Here is a 27,344-nt window from a genome sequence, read left to right on the forward strand (position 1 = left end):
GCACTTCGGTGAGCAGAGCACCCTTCCTCCACACGTATTCACTTCCTTTGCACTCCGCCAGTTCAAATTGTTACTACACCCGTCTGATCGTAAGGGGGATAGGGCCACGCCAAACAACCGGCACCCACTTCTGACTTGAAATTTAAGACCACCACGTAAAAAGGTCTTATCATTCAAAAAAATCACACAAATAATAAACTGTTTTATGATTCCTTTTGTCTAATTCTCTTTACTCGATTGGAGGCTTGATTCGGTCCGGATTAGGCTCTACGGCCGTTTCGGTTTTCGGTGGAGTCTGCCGCTGTCAGTTTGACTTGGGGCGCGCGCGCATGCGCACCGCATCCTCTGAACGTTCCGATAGCAGCCACCTTCCGATAGGACGTACGCATTCCGTGCTCAAGAATTTCACCTGTCGCACGAATTCGGATCGTTTTACAATTTGGTTTAATGTCGGTTATATCAGAACTCAAGATCAGCTAAATAAAAATTTAAGTGAAAAATATTTTGACAGAATATAAAACTTTTGTTGTGAATTTTTTACTGTGCAAGTGGTGTTCCAATTACGAAAAGTATTTTTTTTATAAATCAAAAGAAAATCATCTGATGTGTTTAGCCAAGGTTTTAAATATATTCAGACTGTGATTAATTTGCGTGATTTGCAATGCTACTTTTTGGTAAGATTACAATGTGTAAACAAACTATTCTGATGAAAATCTTTGATTTATTTGTAACCAGTTTCATTTAGAGTTGTAAAATTATAAATTTCAATGCCTGAAATTCTGAAAACTTAATTGCCACGAATTTATTAAAAGTAGTTTGCATTTTATCAAACTTTTATGTCGTAATCGTTTTCAGTACAAAAAGTACTAGTTTCTCTTTAATTCTACTATATTTCTTATGTATTGGAAACATTATGATCTCCTTTTCGTGATTATTTTTTGAGTTATTATACCGTGTTTCTCTTCCTTTATTTAGCCAACGTTTCGGAGAGCGTTACAGTGTCCATCATCAGGGCAGATGTCCTGATGATGACATGCCTCCCAAGACATCTGCCCTGATGGACACTAATGCTGTCCGAGACGTTGGCTAAGGAAGGAGAAAGCGCAAGAGGGCATAAATAACCAAAATTAATCACGGTACTTTTTGGCGTGAAAATCTCAAATAATAACCATTGTGATCTGTGTTTCTTGCGAATATTGAATTTATCGAGGATTTGATTGACTTATTTTTAATAAATATTCCGTAATTATCTTTGTGTGAAAACGTCATTGGTCGATTGCTTATTTGATGATTAACTATTTATTCAAACCAGCGACGATATCTCGGTGTTACACTGACATGTCTGTGACAATGTGAACCATGACTTCTGTGACAATATATTTCTAATAAATAACAGCAGTGTTACAGTGTAAGGTTAAACCTTCACGGTTGATTATCAGCCATTATTGTCGTCTGACTTGAAAAAATGTACAGCATTGAACGGAAATCTTAGACTTGATTCATTGAAAGGGGAGAGCAAATATTCCAAAATAGACGATATATCGTGAGATTCGTCACTGTTTGGGTCACACAAACAAGACACTTGATGTTTTTCTACGACAATCTGATGAATAAATGTTATCAAAATTCGTGGAGCAAACAAAAAATTGCATACTACGCGATCATGTTCACAACGTACTTTACTACCGTTACTCATACGACTAGCGTAGACCCGTGAAAAATCACGGGATATTATAATCGTAGGATTTGTGAAGATGAAAATTTATGTAATCACGGACAATTGCTGCAGAATGATAACTAACTGCATTTCTATAGGAACATTTTTCAGTTATGTAAGTTATCAAATTATGCCTGAATTCTTGACGCAATCAGTTCCGATTTTGAAAATGACAATTAAAATCACTCCGGACAGACCCGTAAACGATATTAGTATGTGATTCTTATACCTGGTATTTCGTTCTAATAAATAAGCCAACTACCGAATAGTAATGATTCTTGTAAATTACCTATTTTCTGTATAATTTCCCATGTATTATTGAACTCGTGCACATCTATCTTAGCTTTATAACAGAAAATATGTTATTTCCCACAAAAATCACTGGGACGGTGAACTCTGGCATCATGAAATTTGGACAACTTTTTCTGTTTCGTTTTTGCAGTAATTTGCTAGTATTTTTAGTATGCTAAAAATTATAATCCATATTGTTTGTTACATGCGTTTATATTATTTTTGTTGAAAATCATGCAAGTTCTTTTTGCTATGACACAGGACGTAAATGTCACTAACACCACATCCTGTGGAATTTCTCACATTTTAATAAAATGTCTTAGTTTTATATCGGGGTTAGCACGATATTTTTCATTTTCTAATCTTCATGGCAGTGTTGAAAATCGGAATAAAGCGTTTCGTTACGATATTCGTGACGCTTTGTTACCTTTTGATACGTTACCTAGTTTCCTAAGGTCGATTTCATAAGCTGTCACCTACTACTGTAACGATTTCTTAATTACAGTTTCAACAGCAAAAAATCTCTTTGTTCGTTACACTCGAAATCTCAGCGACATCCACCACAACAGTTTTCATGACTAACAATTTTTTTTTTTTTTTTTTTTTTACGATGTTTTTGTGATAAAGGGCACGTGTTGAGTAACATCTTTTTTTATTGAGTTCAACTGACTCCTAAATGATGCTATTATCGTTGTGACAATAACAATGCATGATACACGCGACATGAAGCAGTAGCGATTGGGCTAATTAGTCAAAATAATAATAATAATTGTGGTTTTATGTCCGCTCGCCAGGCCGACGCGCTCTTTGGATAGATAAATGGCCACTGTGTTTATCAGCAGGATAGTACCTACAGCTACAGCGGACAGTGCCCCCTGCTTTGTTCACCCCTTTTCCTTTACACTACTTCCATTTCCTTTTTCCTGTCCCTCCTTCCGTCCCTACGCCATTCTAATAATCTTCCTCCGTGACCACTCATTCCCGCACTCAGCAAATCACATCACGTTTTTTTAACGTTATCAGTGTTATCACTAACATTCAAGTTGCCATACTGGGGATTCTATGCAGATTATGGTAAGATACTAATTTCGGTTGCCTAATGTACATTTGCTTTGAAATTTTCAAAATTGGAACTGATGAATGTGTGAATTCAGAAAAGCAATAAAGTACTTAACCACATACATTCAAAAAAATATTTCATTTAATTAATAATTCAGTATGTGAAATTTGAATTTCTTTTTTATTCAATTTTTTTTTACAGATTATTTTTCAAGTTTACTTACTAATGGTGTTCAATTTATCAACAATTTTTTTCAATTTATTTTATAAAGGAAAATGGCAATATTTATTTTTGAAAGGCGATGTGATCCTGAGACAAATATTTTGAATGTACCTACTCTCAGCTTCAAAAATCCCACAATTATAATATCCCGTGTTTTTTAAATTAGTTTTCTCCAGTTTACATCTCTGTACTTAAGGGTATACTTAAAATAATTAAATTTTTATAGATTAAAAATGTTTTTTCTATGAAAAATTAACGCCATCTATGAAAAAGCAGATTATGAGTTATTTTAAATATATACCCTTTGTATAATTTTATACAGAAAGTTACTGTTTCAATTTAATAATAATGCTGTCATTTATGAAGTGTTGTTTTATCTCATATGGCATTAAATTGTCGTGCGTGTGTCCCGGTTTCACATTTGTTGACACTACTCTCTATATTATGTACGTTAGAAATATTTACTTTTACGAACGCTTTGACGTGGCGACGTAGTAAGTAAATAAACCGCAGTGAAATTTAGTAGGGAAATTAATAAACGTAATTTTCCTTCGTAAAGTAATGTTTTTTAATGTCTGAATCTAACAGCCGCTTTCACCAATCAAATCCGAACGATTACCAAGACTTGTTATATCCTTAGCAAAGAATTAGCACGGGGCTACAATTCTATATCATTATAATTTTTTGACTGTTCGTGCAGTTCAAATGGACAACAAAAAAATTATTGCCTAACAATAAATTTATTACTGTTTTGTTGTGATTTGTACCTGCAGAGGGCCATTTGGAAGGTTAATCAATATATATATTTTTTTGTAATTATTTTTTTATTTTTAATAATATGTTTACATGGTACATAATTCATTTTACATCTTGGGTCTTTTTACTACTCTTCCATTGAAAGCATTTGCTTGTGTATGGAAGGGGAGTGTACATAAATGTTGTTGTTAGTTAGTACTTAAATAATTCATCGTACATAAATGTATGTTTGCTGTAGTATTTTTTTTATAGTAGTGAAGGATAATATATTAATATAATAAATTTAAAAAAAAGAAAGGAAGTTATGGAAAACTAAGGATATTTGTGAGATTAATTAGGTGACAGTAGTTTTTTTTTTCAGAATATTTTTAAAGTGTCTCTTGACAGAGAGCAGTATTCGGGTTTTGTCATTAATGCTTCTGATTAAAAAATATGAAAATATGAAAAAGCATTTTAGAAATAGTATTTTTTAGCGCCCTTCAGCTGATATTCCACAAAAACGGCGCTATACAAATCATCTAAATATTATTATTAAATAGGTGTCTTCCCTAACGGGCGTTTTACACAGTGCTTTTTTTCGTCCAATTTCCATATGTGTTGTCTTTTCATAACGTGGATTCAGGATGAAAAAAGGACCCGTTCTATTTTGGTACCCGTTGTCATACAGTAGATGGCTGACATTATTTGACATCTGTCGTCTGTCGTTGTTTTGCGTATATATAATATAATATTATGTGAAAATGTTGAATATTTATTTAGTTTTATATTAATAAACATATATAGTGCAACGTGTTTATTACTCATTGTGAACGCATTTGTTCAATATTATAAATTACGCGTGTATTTTTATGATTTGTTGACGCAACGGCAAATGACAGATGCTTTCCTGTGATCTATATAGATAAATATTATTTCCTCTCTAATGGCAGCTCTCTGTTTGGAATCGCTAGTTTGAAAGTAATGATCGCGTAAAGTAAAGATTTTTCATAATATTGTTCCCGATATAGTTACGAGTACCATATGGGGATCGGTATGAAAAAAAAACATCGTGTAAAATGCCCATTACACTACATTTCTGAATTCGATTGTATTCAATCGTGTTGGTGGCTACTTTTATTCTATATTATTAATATTTGACACGATGTGTGCGTTGCATTTTTCCAAAGTACCACCTGTCCACTGGTTACCTGTTCAAACAAACATAACGTATAGCCAGTTGATTTAATCAACTACACACTATGATAATAATTTTATGCGGAGTTCAGTGGCATCTTCGCACTTACCTACATAATAATACTGTTCGTTTCGAAAACGTTCAAGTGAAACCTACAAACATGTTCAAATTTACATGGTCGGCTCGAATACAGTGTTTTCGTTTTTATTGAGGCGAATTTCTACACCGTTAATCATGGACTATCTTCATAAATCTTTACCCATCAAACGGTTTAAAAACCTGATCAGTTTAGACTCGTAACTTTTGAGTCACGCGAGCTTAACGTAAGAAACTAGCGGACAATTTGTGATAACGATAAATTACTCAAATGTTTGTTTTATGATAAATGATAACGATAATACCTCAATGCCAGAATCTTCTCACTGTAGCGAGTGGCATTACTAGAAAAGTTACTTTATTAGTTACATATGCATACAAATATGTGATAATGCACAAGAGTTTTAACTGTCTCAAGCCAGTGGAAACTATGTCATCAAAATTCAAAATCTTTATTGTACAAAAATTGATACCGTGTTTTTTGCAGCTTACTAATACATTTATTAAATTAACGAAATATAAGTCAGAAATAATAAACTAAGGGTTATGCTGAATGAATGATGGGGACTATTAGAAATAAATAAAAATATTCTAATTGAAGTACCTACCTACTCCATATTTTCTATTGTCAAACGAAGGTCTGATTTACTTGCATTAATTATACGTGTTTATTTGCCTACGCGGTGTTTTGAACCCGCGACCTTTAGTTCCAGAGCTTATGAGCTTACCAGTCTGCCACGAAGGTCATCAACATACAAAGTAAACACGAAATAATAAGCTGGTCGTTATTACGTTATTAGTTATAACCCCGGTAGCTGAATTAACGTAGTTCATTATTCATCAATAGCCAAATTGGTGTCCGTGTACAAGTTGTTACTCGACCCACGCTTTGTCCGTGGATGTCAACGCTCGTTTTTATAATATACGCTGCTAATGTTGATACATTCATAATAATTATGTTTTAATTCTTCGTGGAGAACTCGTGATTCATTTATATGACCTCGTGGTTTCTTATCGGACATTATTTGTAGTCGTCCTATTTTAGACTCTGCCATAAATTAATAAACCTCTTACAGGGACAATATTGACGGCAATATTAATTATCATTGTTTATCAATGTCGGTGTTGATAATCGAATGAAATCAAAACTGAAAAATCCGGATTAATCAAATACACGATGAGGGATTCTTTTGTGTCAAATTTTTTCCTTGTTCTTCCACTGATAAGCTTATTGAATTGGTTACTTGCCTAAAAAAATATTTATTGGGTTGATTTAGTTACATAATGAATTATGTCGCAGAAACAATAGTTAATATCACACTCCAGATTAGATGTAAGAAAATCTTTTCGGACACAATATCATAAAACTGTTTGGAAAACACAATATTAAAAAAAAAATTAAGAATAATTACAAAGCAGAATAAAATAGTGACATTTATAATAATACGGCATTTCCGTGTGCCATCGATTTACACGTTTACTTGGTAAATTACCTTAAGGCGATGCACTACGTCGTGTAATATTTTAAATTGAGCCGCTATCAATAACAACCCTTACGAAGATGGCGATAAAGTTTAAATTCCCGCTTAACACCATCCGCCTGTTTTGATTTATGCAAGAATAAAATATGGCCTTTATTTTATTTTGTGGATGTTCAGGCATAAATATATTTTTTTTCGATCATTTTATAAATAACTTAATTTGCCACATTATACAATAAAATCATAAACGAAAATGGGTTCGTAAGTAGGAGACAAGGCGACCAAATTTTCAAATCAAAAACACATGATTTTGCATTACTACGTATGGCATCGCCTCAAGGGTAGACTTAAAATAATTCATAATCTGCTCTTTCATACAATGGCGCTAATTTTATTATTTTAGGAAAAAAATAAAAGTTATGCTTTAAATATTAAGATAATTATTTGTTTGCACCCGTAATACATACGCAATATGAATAAATATTTTTTTTACTAATTTATCTTATATTTTAAAGCATAACTTACAAAAAGTTTTTTTTTTCTTCATAAAATAATTAAATTAGCAAATCTCATCTATGAAAGAAGAGATTATGAATTATTTCTTTGATATTTAGAGTATGGGTATGATAACGAGTTGAATGCATAACGTATTTAGCCAAGTGAATAAATGTATGTGTTTTAACATATCATATTTGTAAGCAATCATCATTAATAAAATTTAAAAAAAAAGTTAGTTCGCGTTTAATGTATTATTATTTGTAACACAGCATTTTAAAAATATATATTCATTAAACAAACGGCAGTTTTCCACATAGTCCTGCCTCTAAGAGCTCCGTTGTAACACATCTGTTACACGCATTGTTTGACAACGGGACTACCAGCGGAATTGCTTTATTAACCCTTAAATACATACTGTTGCAAAACTGCAACATACCGTTCAAACCTCCTTTAACTCTTTGGCGTATACTTAATGCATGCCGTTTTAGAATTATCAAGTTCACGGTAATATATTTTATCGAGTGGCATCACCTTTTTTTTCAAAATTTTTTGTCAAATGTCACTTTTTCTTTAACAAAGTGAAGATTCTCGAAAATTGGTTGGAGGTTAGAATTACAGTTTTGTTTTGCTGTTATTATTTTGATTTTCTTAGGTAAGTAGATACAATAATACAATACTTATATGTAATAACTCTATTTTTCCGGTACACTTTATTAGTTTTGAGAATTTTTTTTAGGTTTTTTATTTTCTTTTCATACGTAAATTGTTCATATTAATTTTTATTAAATACATCGTGTTGTAAACCTGCAACAATTTTTTTTGAATCAAATATCATTAAAAAATAACAAAAAAATAAATTTCTTTATATTTCCTTGCATATGCATGTAAATATCTACAAAATATTTTTTTTTCCAGAAAAATTAATAAATCATGCATTTAAGGGTTAAAAGTCACCATCAATGGTTACAACTGTTACAAGTGCAGATATTTGGTAAACTAACACCAGTAGAGTAATTGTCCATCCCAAATGTGATGCCGTTACCTGGTCCGGTCTGCGTCGGATCAGATCGCCCGTTAGTCTATCCTTTGTTGCTGGCAGGTTCAGCTACTCATACTTCGGCTGCCCGCTACCTGTATACGATACCTAACCCAATACAGTTATTTCAATAATCGCCGCAGAAAAATCACCGCACGGAAGTGCACTGCGAAATTGATTCGTTGCTCGTTTCACTGATGGGTTATTTTCTACGAATTTTTACCGTTTGCAATTATTCATTAGGAATCTTGTTAAAACGATCTGTCTTCATTCATTCATTCACTTGAATCATAGACATATGAATATTAGTAGACCTGCCCTAAGTGATTAAAAGCGTATTATCCCCACTCCCCATACCGGTTCCATTGGAGCCGGCTGTGCTCGCGTATGGCCTCAAGTGAAATTTGAAAACGTGACGTCATCATTCTTGTGCGGTCTATGGTCGAGGCATCATCGGTTCGTTTTACGAAATAACACGGCAAAATGTTGACTTGTACTATGAAAACTTGTAAAAATAGATGTGAAAAAGAGAATAAACCCAATTGTCGTATTACATTCCATATATAAGCATTATTTTACTTTATTTTAAGCATATTCACATCGTATAATATGAATCAGTTGTTACTATCACATCGAGAAACATCTGGACGCGAAACACAAAGCTGGTTGGTTGCTGGGAAGTAAATTATGAACATTTATAAAAGTGTCTTAACTAAATATTCGACTCTGAAAATAAAACCGAATTTTTTTGCCGAATTTGGACTTCGCAAATTTGTTCATAACGTGGCGAGTAATTTGCGCTTCCATGTAAAAATGTCTATTCATTCAAAAGCAGATTTTACTTTTAAGAAGTAAATGGTGATATTATAATGCGAGATGCCTATTTACTGTCAGATTGATTTATTGACGAATCACAGTCAGCTTCACTCCCTTCGTTCTTCAACAGTTGATTTTACCCCTCGCCATTATCTTCTCGTCTATTAATTCCTATGTCTGTGACTTGAATATTGCATTCTTCCTGTTTTTATAGTGTAGATTTTTTAAACATAATTGCTATTCTAGCTTCCATGCTTGTATTTTAAACTTGAAACTGATTTGATATTGATGATACGTAACATATGATTATTATTATATTATGTCTGTCTGTCTGTCTGGGATGGAAACAGTTTGGTTTAACCTCACTCCAATCCAAGGCAGGCGTGGAATTGTTGCGTTTATCAGATGTTGTATTATCTTCAACACCGCTTCGCCTCCGTCATTTCACAAACAGGATTGTTTTACGTACTCTTATCTAAATATCACGCAGGATGTCTTGTTGCTTTTTGTTTCTCCCATTACAAACAGCAGGAGATCGACTCCCGCTCGGTACGGAGTATGGAGCAGGGAGGCCAGCGCAAGCAATGCAGAAAGACATTCCTGTTTATTTATAAGAAAGTTCACTTCAGTTCGTCCTGGGATTACAGGCTGGAGGCCCTCAATAGTGCGTTGACTCCTGTCAGTTTATTGCCGAGCCCTCGGAGAACAGTTTTTTGGCCTTCGTTAATGCAGTATCAAGTAACATATTATTGTAATATTACGGCCAACTGGCTGCACTCAATGATACATCTTTACGATCTTGATTATTATGCTGCAATAAACCGCGCTCTTTTGGGAAGGGCATACAAACCTCGCTTTTGATATAAATACTAAATCATTTCTGTATCTTTGTTCGCATTTTGTAAATTCGGATCGTTTCGCAGCTATCAAAGTTGAATCAACCATGAAATGCTCTCGTGTTATTTTTCACCTATATTACCCGTTAGACGAGTTTGAGTCTAAAAAAAACTATCCAAGCCATGGTAGTGTGCTAACTGAACTTGTTTTTTCGATAAACTGTTTAGTATCACAATAAACCGTAGCCACTTGTTTCTTCTGCCCGATCAATCGAGAGCCTATTATTATTTTCTACACTTGTTCAATGTAATGTATTCGACCGTTTATTTAAACCTAGTTCCATTCACTTGTGGTACGTATACTTTATCCACGCCCGATGGCTCCCATTAACCATAAGGGGTGGGGAAACATCTGTTTTTGAATAAATCTCATCTCGGTAACTAAGACCAGGCGTCTCTAACTCATAACATCCGTTCCTAAACTAACACCGTTTATATAAATGCTTTGGTACTCACAATTACCCTACAATATGTCCAACTCCAGTAAAATATTGGCAATATCAACAACTCTGCGATCTAAAGGCGCTATTGTTGACGTTGACATCTTTCACTTCCTAATTTGTATTTTGAACAAGATTGATAAACAAAACAAAAACATCCCAAAAACGAGGTTGTGTGTGTGTGTGTGTGTGCACTTTACGGATGTAATAATTACAAACAACAAAAACATTCCCAGTCGTTTTCAGGATGCCAAAAAAACAGGTTGTAATTGTGGGAATTGAATTAATAATAAATAATTAATTACAACAATAAATACTCTATAATTTTAATTAGTCCTCACTTAAAGTTTACACAAATAGAGTGAATTTTATTAATTGTTATATTTGTTTATAAAATATTTTATTACCTTTCTAAATCATCAAAGACAGAATTAATAGCCGCCTCAATTTTTTTATTTATGAGCAAAACAGCAGTAAAGTCGTATTTAGGTTACCTTTTTTTTCGATTTTTGTAATATATTAAATTAAAAAATATAATTCACATAAAATGTATGAAAGAAGACCAAGGCGCACAACTCATGCCACTAAGGGCGCTAGTGTACCATGTTGCCATCAGAATGGATGGGAAACGTCAGAAGTTGGAGGTTATTAATATTATAGGGTATTTGGTACTCAGTACTGGCAGTTCAAATGGCCGCAAATCTTTCTGAAACATCATTTCTTACCTTTTTTCACATTGACTCCACAGCAGGCCCTGAGGAAAATAATTTCCCCTCGGGGCTTATGTCATATTTGGGGATGCTGTGTGGAGGGTAAAGAAAGTTACGAGGAGGAAAGCGAGTGAACATAGGTCTTGAAAAGACTCGCGTTGTGGGAGGGAGAAAATACAGCGGCCGTCAAAATCGATCCCCAGCCGAGCTGTTGAAACTCAAGAATGCGTCGTAGAAACGTCATTATACAAATGTTTGGCCTGTTTCCCGACCGTGCACCGGTGCCGAAGAGCACAATGACGCTTTTGCGTGACGTGACATTGAGAGCATCTTCCATTGAAATACCGCTACAACCAGGATACGGATGGAGGCGTGATTATTTACGCTTGTTTTATCCCCAATATTAAGATGCCGATGCAATTATGCTTCGCTCTCGCTGTCTATTCATGCACAGGACAATGTTGTCTAAACCCGCATGCTTGCCCTGGCTTGTTTATTTTCTTCACATCCCCACGGAAATCCGATACGGTTTTGAGACCCATGCTCGAGGAATAATAATAGTTTCAAGTGCTCCACGCTGTGAATCGCCTCTTGTCCATAATTTCTCTTTCGATACTTGGATAGCCATACTGAAACCAATATGCACCGCAAATTATGCATTGTCTTCGAGAGTTATTATTCTTTTGTTTAAAGTTGAATAAAGCGAGCTTTATATTATGGTGCATTAATGGTTGGTAGGTAGGATGTGGTGGTTTTATAAAGTGGAGTAAAGTCGTGCAGGCGGTATCGGATATCATACGCAAACCTTACTTAAAGAAAGTGGACTACTCCGGTAGTCGCTTCATACTGTAATTATGCCATGATTAATACAATCACGTCTACAACATAGAATAGATACAGGAACTAGTGGCAGAATTTCAGTTTTTATTTAAAAATTCTCTTTTTCAAGGTATCGTTTCCTATCCGAGGTTGACTATCATAAGTACTTATATATTGCATAAGCAATATTTTCCACTTAAGTATAATGACGATAGTTATACAGTTAGTAACAGAAGAGAGGATGTATGAATGTGAATGAAGCAAGGAGTGTGTGCCAAGACCCGTGTTGTCTGGCGGTCCGTCCTCTGCCTACCCCTGCCGCGAAACGGAGTGGTGGTTAGTTAGATAGTTAGTAGTTGTGTGTTCATGTTAGTGAGTCTGCTTCTCATGAATATTTTAAAGCATGGTTTTAATTTGCTTACATAACATATATCTGTTATTTTCTCACTATATTAGGTTAGGTTATTTAGTTTAAAAAGCACTTGAGGTGAACTTAAAAAAAAAGTGCGCTGTATAAATTTACCTTCGTTATTTTAGAGGAGTTTTCATAATATGTCAGGTTATTCGTACCCAGGAAATGTTTGTTTTTCTTTTGAAAAGACGACATATGTCAAATAATAACTGCCATCTTAAAACATACGATAATCAGTTCTAAAACGGAACACGTCATTTTTTTTCAACCCGAATTCATATGTTAACCCTTTGCACTCCTAATTTTTTTTTTAATTACATACCTACTACCAACTCCTTAATTAATTTACAAAAAAGGGATAAAAAGTGGCCTCAATAAAAAGTTAAACAAAAATTTTTAAAATATGTAATTTTTATTACTCTTTCTTTACATAGAGTACAAAAAACATAGAAATATATAAAATTAACAACTTAATATGCCCTTATTCACTACTAACGAAATATTTGCTACTAAAAACAGTAAAAACAAATGTAAATACACAAACAGAACAAAATATTATGTGATAACAAGTGAATAGGTATAAGAATCCTTTGTTATGTGTTGGGAGAAATCCCTCAGCGCTTCCTATTGTTACGCAGGTAGACAGGCAAGTACCTACCTACTTACATGCGTCGCAACCAAATAACTGCGCAGTGCATTTACAAGGTTAAAAATAATACGATTTTAAAAATTATCTTAAAGGCGAAACCTGACGAGATATATGTATTTTGCGTATTCGGAATATTCAGAATGAGATATAAAGTGTTTAAAAGAAAAAAAAATACATTTGATAATTTAAATTATTTTTCGAAATTGCGTTACTATAATGTCGAGTATGACTCGACATAGGAGTTGGTGTAAGAAATATAATGTCGAGCCACACTCGACAAAGGAGTGGTATGAGTTAAAAGACGACCCGAATGGTAATTGGACGAAAAAAAAGCATCGTGTAAAACGCCCATTAGCAGTAGGTAGATTTCATAGAGTATATTATTAGTTTTTTTTGAGTACTTACAGTAGTTGTTAGAGACATAGGCTTGTCTATTGGCATAGTGGTTATGCTGGTGCCATCAGTAGTTAGAGCACGAGCGCTGAACAGTAGCACGCCTGATTGGGCTACTCACCGAGGCGTGTATTATTTTTGGGCGGCATTTCCGCCTGCATCGCCCCATTCATCTGTTTACTGTAACAGCGCCAACACAGGCAGTCATCTTACACCGGCTGCGGCTGTCGGATACAGAATACAGATGCGGATACATACAGCTTCGTGTTCAATGTTTTATAGCGCCACTTTGATACACATGAATCACTAAAGAATCCCGGTTGGATTCAGATTATTATTATTTTAGTGTTTTGACGTGACCAACTTTGTACCGTGATGTTTGCATCACTTAAAAAAACCTCTATCCGGTTTATAATAAAAAAATCACTATGACTCGTTTTTCTGCCAAAGAATCGTCACAAAAAATACTAGCTTTTCCACCGGCTTCGTCTGAGACTTGAGGTTCTTATGTTTTGATAGTTAAATTGAAATTTAATGTTAAAAAAAATTTGCCTCACATATAAATTATTGGACAGAAAAAGTTATGCAGATATTTCTACGCTAACGTTTACACCGTTCAGATTTTTTTTACTGCCTTAAAGCACAGTTTTTATGCCATTTTGTTAAGATTTCTCATATTATGTTTTACGTGAATAGTTTCATCTATCGACAAAATTCTATTTAAAAAACGTAAACATGAAATTACTGATGTCGTCATAAAGTTTATGGAATTCTCCGGTTGAGAGTTTTTAATGCTTCAGAAAAAACAAATATTCTACTTTATAGCTACGATGCCCGTTGGTCTATTTCGTAATGATTTTCTTTGTAATACATACGCAGCGTTAGTTTATATTATCTATAGCTCATGAACAGTGGCGTACACAGCGTTTTAATAAGGGTAGGCAGTAGAAAAAACAATTAATCAATAGCTATTTAAATTTTAAAACTACCGATGCTTTGCTGCTAGCTTTAGTTAATGTTGGTTGGGATTACCTACCTGTCACGTTGAATATACAAATAACCGCTTATTTATTCATATTACAAGCCAATTACTGGAATGGTTTGTAATAATTCGACCCACAAGAAAGTTAACATAATATGATATTTATTTCCTTAAGTTCTTTAATAGAGGTACCAACAGACACTAATTGATACTTTTGTGATTTGTACCGAAAGGCAATGTCTTTATCGATACCACAAACGAATTGTCTCTTGAATGCGCACTACGCACACATGTATTTTTTAATTCAGAATACAGTTAAAGCGTGAATATGACATGTGCGTCGTTTTGCGTACTTAGTTTCTGCTTTTGACGCGTTATAGCGGGCCGGTCGGTAGGGCGCGCGCGGCGCTCCGATTTGACTTTGTGCCTATTTTTGAAAGAGTAGATTTATTTCTTGCAATGAGTACGGTTAACGGTGGGGTAGGCAGTTCTTATGTGCCTTTATGGAATGCACGCCTCTGCTCACGGAGCTCATTGAGTCCAAAGGTGCATTGTGATGGTGTATTCATTAGCAGTGACCCCTTGTTCAATCAACGGAACGATTGTTTCCTCCCATTCAGAAAGGGGGCGATCACAAAACCCCAGTAGTTTCCATTGTTTTGCCAAAATATTAGGCGAAGTTCGTTTATGTCAAACTATTGCCTAATCTATAATATGGCGGACGATGGAAATCGCTGTGATCGCGTGTACAACTTTTTATGATGTGGCGTCGAGGCGTATTCCTAGACTGGGAAATAATACACCTTACCGTGATAACGTGATTCATAGCGATCGATGGACAAATATAGAAAATTTGACTGTGTAGCCTAGGCATTCTAGTGATTCAATAGCGAGGCTTCGCAAATATGTGTAATTTTTCACCTACGTTAACTATTCATCGTGTCATTTCAACACAGAGGATGGGATTCCACAAAACTGTGTCTTAGCACATATCTACGCATTACTTCATTAACTCAACCATTCAGAATTGAAACGTCGTTTGAAATTTTTTAGTGGCCATATCTGGATTTCCAGGCACTACCCAATATTTATCCTTCTCCCATTTTCTTTAGCCTCACAACATACCATAAATTTAAGGGTTACAAACCTTTAAAAAGTTATATTAAGTCATGAAAAGTTATGAAACCAAAAACAGGTTAAATAGGTTAGTTAGTAAATGTCATCGCTTTTAATGTCTATATTAATTTTTAAAGATGTGTTGAATTGTCATTGTGTTGAGTTATCATGGAACCATTTGAATCAATAGATCGTGGCGTGCCTTCCTTGGAGATCCTCGACTTCTATTATTTTCACACCCTTGACACTCTTTTCAGACCTCCTGCATTTCACAAGAGGGGTAAATAAGTACATGCTTCACAAATACGCCTTCTGGGATATCATTTTTAATGCATTAAGTATACCTCCATTCCTCAGATAATTCTTCATATTGCATATTATTAATGTGATTGCCTTGAGATATTTTTATTTTAAACTCTTGTTGAAATAAAAGTACAAAATAATAACAAAACTGTGTCAGCTCTCTGCCCCTTGAAGAGATGTCCCCATCGCCGAAGATTTCACTGTTTCCAAACCGCAAGAAGCCTTCTCCGAATTGGGTCCCCGCCGAACTAATTGCGGATTGCGAGTGCCCTACGGAGAGACATTCATTCGGATCGGTCGGTTATGTCTATTTGCTTCCGTTTCATAATTGGCCGCTGCTAGAAAAATGGACCGACTCAAATCTGGGGCGTTACACGGATTTCCTACGGAATATTAATATCATCGAGCGAATAGATGTTTTTATTCCATCAAATTGCCCTTTCATTTTTTTCTCAATATTTTCGTGTAGAGTGTAGAGTGAAAACTACCCACAAACACTTGTTCTATTAATTTTTAAAAAATGTGTTTCTTTATTCTTAAAAATTTAAATGATTACAATTATTTTGTTGTCTACAACCACCATACTAGGTTTACATATGTTTTAGATTACAATGTTAAGATGCACAGAGATAAGAGAGAGAGAAAAAAAGAAAATATGAATAGAATGGAATAAAAGGGCAATTAATTTAATTTAATACACGAGACATTCTCTGGAATAATTCCTTCCTTTTGCCAATAGCCAATTCTGAATATTTTTTTATAAAGATATCAGTTTCCGATTTTCTGGTATCCTATATTGAGTGAATTGAATATGAATAATAAATGAATAAGACAAGACGCTAAAATGTATTTACCCAGATTTTGGGCAAAGTCTGATTGAGCTAAGCTCGTTATTAACCTTGTTTCCGATTCTTGGCGTAACAAGAATCATTTTGTAACATTTAACTTTAAGTAATAAGGCGGTTTTACTTCTTATTGTTTGTTCCGATTGTGATAGTGTTCTGTACGATAAAAAAGTCGGATAAATAGTTTTAAAATTGACAGGTAGAAATGAATTAATTACAAGGTGAGAAATTAATTTGTCATGGTGGAACTTTCTTCTTGATCGAATGCTAATTATTTGATAAGTCGCTGCGCTATTATCAGTGTTTTACGAGTGTTATATCCAATGTCACTCAACAACTGTTTCGTCTTCTGCATCATATGGTGCAATTAAGCGTCCTTTCACGTGGTCAAGTCCTTCTGCACAGAAGTGTGCACGTAATAACTTGCGCCGTTCCGATCCTTATATGGTGCAGTTATCGCCGCTGCAACATTTCACAAATACCAAATTTGTACTCCGGTCACAACATCTGTTCGGGATTCAATGTTATCACGTTAAATAATTCGTTTTATTTGTTATTCGCCGAGCCATCTGTGTCAAGTGAAACCGTTTTTTTTAGTTCGAAATATATTTTTTAAATTTAAAAAAACACAGTGCTAATTTGTGATTTCTACGTGTTAGATGTGTGCGCCTTGGAAATCCTTAATCAGCCCTTCAAAATACGTGCTGTGAAAGCAAAATGTCTAATCAGTGAATCGCATTAACAGGTGCGCTTGACTTACGGTATCTCTAAAAAGTATCTACGTAGTTTCGAAGGTAAAGTCTTTTATGGAGAGAAATTTCAGCTGATTGCAATGAAAATGCAACTGTTTTTCCTTTCTTTACCGGGATATTATAATCTTAACTATAAAGCAGCAAACCTGTGTGCCTAAGTACCAAACTTATCGAACCGTTGGCTCTGGCATCATGAAATAAGCACGGCTTCTATCTGGATTTACCATGTCAGCATGCAACTTTATTTTATTTCTACCATGGAAGCGCCCTTGAGGTGATTTTACACAAAAACGGTGTCATACAAGTTAGCCAATTATTATTATGAAGATGCGGGATCTTAAAAAACGGTCATATATGACCGGGCGTCCATATTTTACAAATGTATTTTTATTTTTTTTTGTATCATGCGGAAAAACTTTTTTTTTGAGGTTAGAAAGAGTAATGGTAATTCTTTTCAGTTTGCCTCAAAATAAACTGGATGCCATTAATAAAATTCTAAAAATAGCCAACATTAATAATTCATATTTCGCGTCGCTATTATAACAATCGGCTTAACTTTAAAAATTATTTAATTTTTTTATATGGACGAGATAAAAGTGAAGGTACAGTTTTCTTAAAAAATCCCCCAACAAAAACAAACGTGTTTTCGAAATATCGTGTTCTGATGATTGGAGTAAAAATTTAAGTAAAAATGCGGTTAGCGTTTTTGACAAAAATGTTGTGTTAGATATTAAAATTTTATTATTTAGAAATAGTAATGTTTATTTTAAATGCATACACTACAATAGATTATTTTATCTAGTTTCCAAAACAGAATTGTTTAAATGTTTTAACGGAATATTAAAAAATAATATGTGTATAGCGCATTTGAAATACACAGAAAACATTGCAAACTAAACAAATATGTTGAAAGTACTGAAGGCTTAAAATTGTTCAATAAGAGGAAATAGCTGAAAAAACACCACAATAAAAATTATGTTGCGTGATATTTCAAAAACTCTTAACTGAAATGCTTCCGTTGTTTAATTGCATTGATTTCGCATTTGCCTACTTTTTTGTTACTAACAAAAGTGTTATAAATTCTTTATAGTCTTGTGCATCTGTAATTAATTACCTCATTGTGCAACCTCCTAATATTATATACCATATAACCTGCCAATTGCAATATCCTTCGCACTAAAAGCTTTTGATGGTAATCCAATCCTATTGGTGCTAGGTTCAAGTTCTCCAGTTTCAAGTTATTATTTTGTTATGGCTTCATACGAAGTCTTTGCCTCCTTTGTTAGGTGCAGTTTGTAATAGTGGATTACTTACGCGGCAGAGGTCTATCGCGCATAAATAAACTTTTATTCCATTAGTGTACCTGCAATAATTTTAGAAAAAGGCGTATCACGTTTATTATATGTAACTGCGTGATATCGGAAAATTAATGATTCAAATTATTATAAATAGATGATACATCAACTTGATTTCATACAGATTCAAAGTGTGGGATTTAAATTGCTAGATCAAACAAAATTATACTGCTTTAACTGTTCTTATTCGAATTAATTTCCTTTTGTTTTTTGCGTAGGGTGTACTCGACATTAAAAGAGTTATTCCGACAGTGATTCTCAATGAAATTGATAAAGTCGTATAAAATAATTTAAAAAAAAAACAATGTTGTAAATAAAATATAAGAAATGGGTTAATTTCATATTTTTGGCTTAACACACAAAATTTCAATATTTCTTGCTTAAATAGTTTTATGTTGTACAACTAGTTTTAGTATCCAGCTACAATTTAAATACAGGATGTCCGGGGGTAAAGTGTACAAACTTCGGGAGGTGATTGATTCTACATAATGGTAGAAGTAAAAAAATATTTTCAAAATTTCGTTTTTTTTTCATACAAATATATTTTTCCATAGAAGAATATTACTTTCTCCATACAAACAATTCAACTTTTGTACCTGAGAACACATATACCTGGAGTAAAAGTGATTTATCTTTTTTACTTGTACTATCATGCACCTTGCACTTTAGCCCCGGACACCCTGTTGCATTTTCCTAAAAAATCCAGTGGGGAAAAGTTGTGCTTATTACAGACCCACAGCTCACCATTATTGCTGCTACAGCACGTAGATTTTCAAATAAACAAAATAGCTGGTTGGTTAACTGTGTTAAAATATTATGTCCGAATTATTGGGACCGGTTGTTTCACCGAATTTGAACAAACCAATCAAATCAAAAAGTTAATATTCATGTTCTGTTATTATCCAAGTTCTCTGGTGATACAACCGACCCATGGTGATATAGTAACAGAACTTCAATAGATCTTTCACAAAACATCAATTTTAACTTTGTAATTTGATAAATTGTTAAATTTCTGTGGAACAACCCGTCCTTAGAGATCCCCGAAGAGCAACTTCTATAACTTCTTATTTATAATCCTTTCGTCAGTAGAATTTTTGATCCGCATAATCAGCCAACGGTGTCATGATTACACGCCACAGGGCACAGGGCGGAATATTCACCCTTCAGGGCAGCCTTGCAAGTGGAAGCCCTAGAGGCGTGCGCCCGTCGCGTGTGTTTGGCGTTCCCCTATAAGGGCGCCTTGCTTGCTGCACTCGCTGCACTTCGCCGCCGCAGATTTAAATGCATTATTATTCCTCGACAGTGATTTGCAGACAAGCTCGCGCGGTGATTCCTGCCCACGGAGCTGATCAACTGCTTGTTACATACTCCCGCACAAGTAGGCGACGTGATCCATATCCTAAACTACAATACATAATTGCTTTTCGTTTTATTCATTGATCACGTCACAACGTCAGGAAACCAGAATCAAACTAGCGCGGATCCGTGAAAGCTCACGGGATATTTATTATATTTTCAATTTGAAAGAAAACAAATTTAAATATGTTGTAATATTATATTATTGTTATGTTAGGTTGCAGCTTGTCACATTTTTGAACACACTGTCAAGCAGTTCCAATTTTGAAAATGACATCTAAAATTCACAGCACATTTGAGTTCATAGAATCGTGAATAATTTCATGCAGGGGTATTTCACATTTCACGCACATACAATCGAAATTAGTACGTTTGAAGACAGGTTATCATAGTAGACTATGGCATCCCCAATTGGGGTATGTTATGAGGCTGAAGGTAGTGTGGAGGGGAAGGAGACGGTAAAGAGGAAGGTGGAGGAGTACCTGGTGATTCAGATCTGGTCACCAAAAACGGCTAAGGCCATTTCAAGCAACGTTTCAATTCTGAATAGTGGTCTTACACCAGGGCGATACTAAGAGTATCTTCCACCCTGGAACGTTTCGCAAATATGTTTATATGCTTTTTTTTTAAATTGCACAAATCAATCAAATAAAATTTATTTGCGCACGCCGAGACTTGAACCCGCGTTCTCAGGATCGCTAGTCGAGAGCCTTACCCCTCGACCGCGGAGGTTGTCAAATATATTTTACCATCTTAATTCTTCTTTTGGACGATTTTAGCTTGTGGCAAAATTTCATTTTAACAGTTTTATACAGATGTTGGTACGATTGCTGGATAGGTTTGATAGTCTTACAGCAGTTGTTCCAATCTGTATACCACATGAAAAAGGAACTTTCCGATTGAAAGTCAGATGCATTGACACTACTCTACAGAGCCAGTCGTCTGTTCTCTTTTCGCTCGTTGAACCCCACAGATCACGGCTTGCTGTAGCTACGGAGAAATGAGACGCTGGTCTATAAAATGTGGGTGTATTTTATGAGGCAAACCACATCCTATTTTATAATGGTTAACTTTAATGTCGTAATATAATATGAGATGTGGTTTTAAAATGTTATCAGCCAGTTGAATGCGCTTTGAAGCCAGATTATACTTCGTTACTGTCACATGAATTTAATCACTTTGACAGTGTGCTCCAGCCATCTTCCAAACTCAAACATTCTCGTGGATAGATATTATTTCCTTTGTGTGACTGTTGAACCTTTGTCCCACGTTTTAGTAATGAATACATAACGAATAAATATAGGCCATACGTATTATTTTTTTGTACCTATTGAGAGCTTTATTTATAAGTAGCTTGGTTCCCGCTCGATCGATATAATGTTGGTAATGTAGGTAAATAGGCCGCAGCAAATGAAGTTTTGTTGAAAGCTGTTTTTAGAAGATATTTTAAAAGGGTGTCAAAATATTTTTCGAATTTCATCAATATTTCAATTAATTAAAAAATGTTTTTTCCTCATCATTTTTGACAGGCTTTCGCCTTGAAGTTGTTAATCGTTGTGTTATATGTATTTTATTTTAGACTGTAATCAATATTTGACAAAACTATTGGGGTAGCTGTGTTCAAAGGGATTCTGACTTTTCCTTGGTCTTTAGTATACGTCTTGTTGCAAATCGATATTATGGCCTTAGAGATACTGCTGGTGATCACTGCACAAACTTCCGCTTTAGCCTCGAATTAAAAGCACCGAATGAAAATGTTCACTAGGGTATGTAGGTACTCCACACTGTCAGACATGGACAAGTAATCGGGTGGAGGAATGCAGAAACATGTATTTTAAAGGGAGATGCATATAGTTGCATCAACACGCCTATTTCAAAATTTCCATTGACTACTTTTACATTTTAGCTTCGTTTGTATTCACTTATTCCACCACTCGATGTGCTGAAGTCAGGTCAAGTACCTAGTCACGACGAGGTTTCGAGGTACAGTTTGTTGTATCGCCAACGTGATGTATGAACGCCAGTCGGTTGGCAGAGGTCAACCGTTGACGCGAGTTTGTCTTGTCCCGCTGGCACCTTCCCTGCCCGTTGACCGCGGCGCCTTCGCCGCGCCCCGTAAGGCCCGGCACGCCGCGAGACGAGGTCCCTGCTTTATAGCTATGGTTTATGGTCCATCATCGGGAGTCAGAGGTCAGAACCTGCTGAAGAACTTAAATATTTAAAAATATTATGGTCTCTCGTGAGTGACCATAATATAGAATCTAACCTAACCTAATATTCCTCTTCTGCTTCTCGGACACTCACTTCCTTCCATCTTACAATCTATCCCAATTTGGGGATGACGCAGTCTCACAGGTTCCGGGTAATAGAAATTACATAAACTTTAGTTCACGTGGATAAACTTTTTTTTATCTACCGTGAGTTACAGAATATTAATTTCACAGTAAGTTATTTTGATTTTTCGGATTCTCTCAAACTGTTCATTGTAATGAGTACCTACCTATGATTTTTTTTAAATTAGAATTAAACCAATTACTGTGTCTCAGTTTGATTGGCATTTGGGAAGTGGGACAGGTTTCATGGGCAAAAATCACCTTAAACCATATTAATTAAAAATGTACATAACATATTTTGCTATCAGTATAAACTTCTTTCCTCTTATGTGATTTACTTGTCAAGCATTATTTTCTGAGGAACCACAAGAAATTTTAGAAAAATTCCATAAATGGATAACCCATTTCCATACTCTTTATCTTTTTCCTGTATTCCAATTTATATATTTCTTACTTGATCAAGTTTAACCATCATCGCATCGTTTGCTTGGTTCTAATATTCAGGATGGTTTCTGCTTATGCAAGGGAGTCCCACGCTGTTAATTTTATCATCTGACCGTCGGAACCTTTATCGTCTCTTCCCACGCGGGTCGTTGTCCTCCTCTGCCAATCAAGGGACATGTTATTTTATTCAACATCATGGCATTCTCAATTAATTCTCAAATTATAGGTTATTAGTAGTAAATTCACGCTAAATAATTAGGATTGAAATTGAAAATTATCATCCTCGAATCTCATTTTACAGTACATCACCGGGGGATTCGGGTTTTTTAGACCTATACCAACTAAGCAATTAATTTATTTTTATTTTACCTTTACATAGGAAGACGCTTCTTATAACCTGTTATCTTTGGAAATAGTGAACTTAGACCTTCAACAGTGTTCAAATGTTGGGCAAGCGTTTGGCATGTTTGTGCGCCAGTGTAGAAGTTATCGATGACACTGTTTCTTCAAAGCTCCTTCGATTAATGTACAGAATTAACACATAATCACCTGTCATCTTTGTTCCTAAGAATGTCAAAGTCGAAGAGTTTATAAACCAATGTATCATAAATATATGCTATGCAGTAATCACAGTTATCATGCTTTCATACTGATTTTAAAAAATCATTTATCACTACCATCGATGGTGTTATTGAACTGTATTGACCTCCTTGTAGCCTGCACCAGACGATCCATTGTGCCGCGGTACTAATTAGCGATGCATCATAACATAACATTATGTCTGCGTCCTGTTGCCAGTAGTGTAAGGACTCCTTATTGCAGAGTCCTTCTCGGAACATGAACAAAGGCCACGCAGAAAAGAGTTTCCTCGTTTCTAGCGTCCTTGCGGGTCGCCAATCGTACGAAATACTTTATAAAGGTCAACGATTCCTTCGCACACTGTCCAGTAATTCTGGCTCAATTTCCTGTTCAGATATTTCAACCGGTCCCCATCATCGATTCTTCCCAATTAAGTTTTTCATTCAAATATCTTTGCAGTGCTGGAATATTCTTTTTATTTCGTCTCTTGTGTTTTTTTTTGGGATTACTGCAATAGTTGTAGCGTGAATAACATCGATCCTTCGCTTAGTGAACATCTTTCAAACCGGTCGATGTGCGTTTAGTTTCCGCACTGATGCACAAAACTCACAATGCGAAGATTACTGAATTATTTTCTTTTACTATTTTTAGCAGGGTTAGGTAGAGGCCACCACATTAATGTCTTGGCTGGCAATTCTTTCCAAATTCTTATTCAAACAGGTTATCCACTTTTCTGTTTGTTGTACCGACTATAGTCCCGAATATTTGATTCACTTGATATCGAGTCCCATGTCTTCCTCATAGGTTTCCGACTTCTTCCATCCACTTGGGGTTATATATTCTCCCAGCGCTCCTTTTTCCGCTGGTTATTTTTGAAGCTAATAAGTCACTATACTTTTGACAAATCATTCGATCGTGCCATATCTTCTTCCATTCACCTAAGCGTCATAGCATTCTCCTACCACTCTTTAAAAACATATATTTTCCGTGCATTGTTCTCTTTCATGGAATCGAAAGTTTTTTTTGTTAGAAATCTTCCCGGTATGATGAAATTCCGATAAAAGGGATAATTCGTTTTGATTTCGTCCCTGCCCCATGTCCTTGTACGGTGGAGAGTTTATTGGTCTCGAAGGTCGTTGATACCTCGGCTGAGTGGCGGTGATTCAGGCTTTGGTTGGTTGCGAAAGGTCCTGACTTGTAACAGCTTGCTTGCTGCTACAGGTATGGTGCAATCTTGAAGGATATTCCGCGTTGCGCCATTGTTGGTTTGTCACCTCATGTGAGTGTCAGTGTATTGGCGACATTCGCTTCGGAAGGCTCGTATTTAAATTGCAGTTCCTTTTGTGTGTTCTACCTTGTGACTTGTGATACGTCAACTTATTAATAATGCCTTTTGTACGCTGAATCGTTTCTCTCCATAATCGAACATCGGAAACATTTTTCAACAACATCATCAATTCAAAAAAATCTCAATGCCAAATAATACACGATAATATTTGAGTGCTTTTGATATTGTGTACAATTTTTAACATTTGAAGGGTTGATCAATAGTCCTTTTGTGTACATTGACATTTCGTGACATTTATGCACGTATTTGGAATAATAAAGTTAATAATATCATTATCAATATTATCATCTTCTATTACTAGTAGTGATGCTCCGTTATGATAATTTTCATAACACTTTTTTGTTGTTAAAACTACGTAAAATATATATTATGTATGTCAAAAAGCACTCACGTAATAACAACACCTTGCGAGTTTTCCATCTCACGCTTGAGTTTGGAGAGTGAAATCAATCTTCATTACACGAGTAAATATGAATTCTAAACAAGTCTTGGTGGAAAATGGGTAAATGAAAGCCAGAAACAGAGGCGTGCCTTGTTAAGTAGCTTTGCGCCTACGCATATTCCCTATATTTCTCGTCTTTGCATATGTTGTGAGAACCATTTGATGGGTCTAATTGTAGGAGGTTGGTTGCACTATGAAGGTCTGATGTCCGCCTTTGGTCAGCCGGGTCTTTAACCTGCCCAGTGGTGGGGGGTGATCGGTGCCCGGTGGCCGGTGTCCATGGCGGCCGTGGGTGATTAGCGCACTCACTCTCCGGATGAGGGGACAGACCTCAGCCGGAGATGGAAATCCAGTGCAATCTCCATTGTTACAAGTCGACCAGACAGTACAGACGGTGCGATGATTTTGACCTTTAAGGATACTCGTCACACTAGAGCAGAGCTTCCCAAACTTTTTAAAAGATTCTTCTTCAGGAACAGTCGATCGCTTTTTCGACTAATCAGTGTTATTATTAACTTCATTTGTAATAAGATTTTCCGTCTTGAAAATACATCGCTTGTTATATTTATGCATTTTCTACAATTCCGTAGTTCATAAGTATGATTCTTGCAACATGCATATGATTTTCTGTTTTGTGCAATAATGTTGAAAAATATTTTAGCTAACCAATTCGATAAATAATAATCTGTCCTATAATGCCTCCCTTTTACCCCCGAATGAGAGATATTATCCATTTTGAGAACTAACGCCCTAGACTAGAGCTTAGTTCAACTGAGCTCTATTAAGTCTCAGCTAATTTTCATGCGCTGCTGTCTCTGGTCGGCCATTACTAACAATTGATAACTTAAAATTTCATTTTATTCCGGCTTGACCTTTTGATAAACCAAGGTTAATGCAGTTCAAATACTTTGCTTTGTGTAAATAATGGGGCATTGTATAAATATACACACAGGCAATGAATTTCCCCTTTCGTTTGTCTAAATTTCGGAATCCCTGGAATGGTTTCAGGATGCTGATCTGAAAGCATCACATCAATATCGTTACATTCATTGATGCACATTAATTGGATGTTACTAGATTAATAATAAGGACATTTCGTGTTGATTACTTTTATGGTCACGTTTTTCGTAATATGTGCGTTCTACTCGTATATACACACCTTGAGCTATCAATTTTATAGTTGCTATGACAATGAATTCCGACGTGGAAGTCGTTTATCTAGTTGTTCATATTTTACTTCCTGTGTGCTCGAATGGTGAATATGTTTGCACATATTTCTGAAAGGGTTTCAAAGGATAAATTGTTTCGCAAAATTCAATTATTGCTTTTAAACTATTGTGCTTTGATTGGTGGATGGAATCTTTTCCCGCACATGCTGAATGCTGCGGGCACATCCCACCACACCGACCGCAAATCTCAACCAGAGTCATGTTCACGTGACACCGCAAAACAAATCATCTCCGAGATCTCTTCACCCTTCACCCCTCCACCCTCCGTCCCTTGCACTCCACGCCTCTATTTGGTCTCTGTTCCGGTTCTGTCCCCCGAAAGGAAATTTAACTTTCTCCGCTGAATGTTTATTGATGAACTGGTATTTGAATCAAAACAGTTTATTTTTTGTACGTTTGCTGAACGCCCGCCATCGTACCGGTTCTTCAGGTGTTTCTTCAAACTTGATCTCATTTCGCCCGAAACATTACGTAGAATGGAATTAACTAGGCATAGGTGTTTTCTACCGGTCAAAACTAACTAATTAGGTAATTAATATATTTACCACTCGAACAGTGAAACTCACCGCGCCAAGTTGAATGATGATTTGTAAAGGTTTGTTCGGTACCACGAAAGTTGTTGAATAATTAGGATAACGTTGCGTGACTGGGTCTAGTTCCAGAAACCTGGATACTGAGGTCAATAGAGGGTAACGGTTCTATGGGAAATATAGATTTTGGATAACGCCGCTGTTCCAACCATAAAGAAACGTTAGCATTAATCTAATTTGATACATTGTCGTAAGAAACTAGTT

The 27,344-nt window shown here is 35.4% G+C and overlaps 1 protein-coding gene across 2 annotated transcripts in view; it reads left to right on the forward strand.

Annotated features, from left to right (window-relative positions):
- The first annotated feature begins 317 nt into the window (after positions 1 to 317).
- Positions 318 to 27,344, forward strand: part of Doa (CDC like kinase darkener of apricot) — a 94,112-nt gene continuing 67,085 nt past the window's right edge. The window contains exon 1 of one of the 2 annotated variants that reach the window (XM_089639612.1): positions 318 to 674. The gene's annotated coding sequence lies outside the window, so the exon portion shown is untranslated. Of the gene's footprint in view, positions 675 to 17,372; positions 17,458 to 27,344 lie in introns of those variants that run through there. The other variant, XM_089639613.1, reaches the window with a different exon arrangement.

The sequence above is a fragment of the Hesperophylax consimilis genome, chromosome 14, assembly GCF_061612785.1.
Source record: "Hesperophylax consimilis isolate HC1 chromosome 14, BYU_Hcon_1.0, whole genome shotgun sequence".
Taxonomy (NCBI): Eukaryota; Metazoa; Arthropoda; class Insecta; order Trichoptera; family Limnephilidae; genus Hesperophylax; species Hesperophylax consimilis.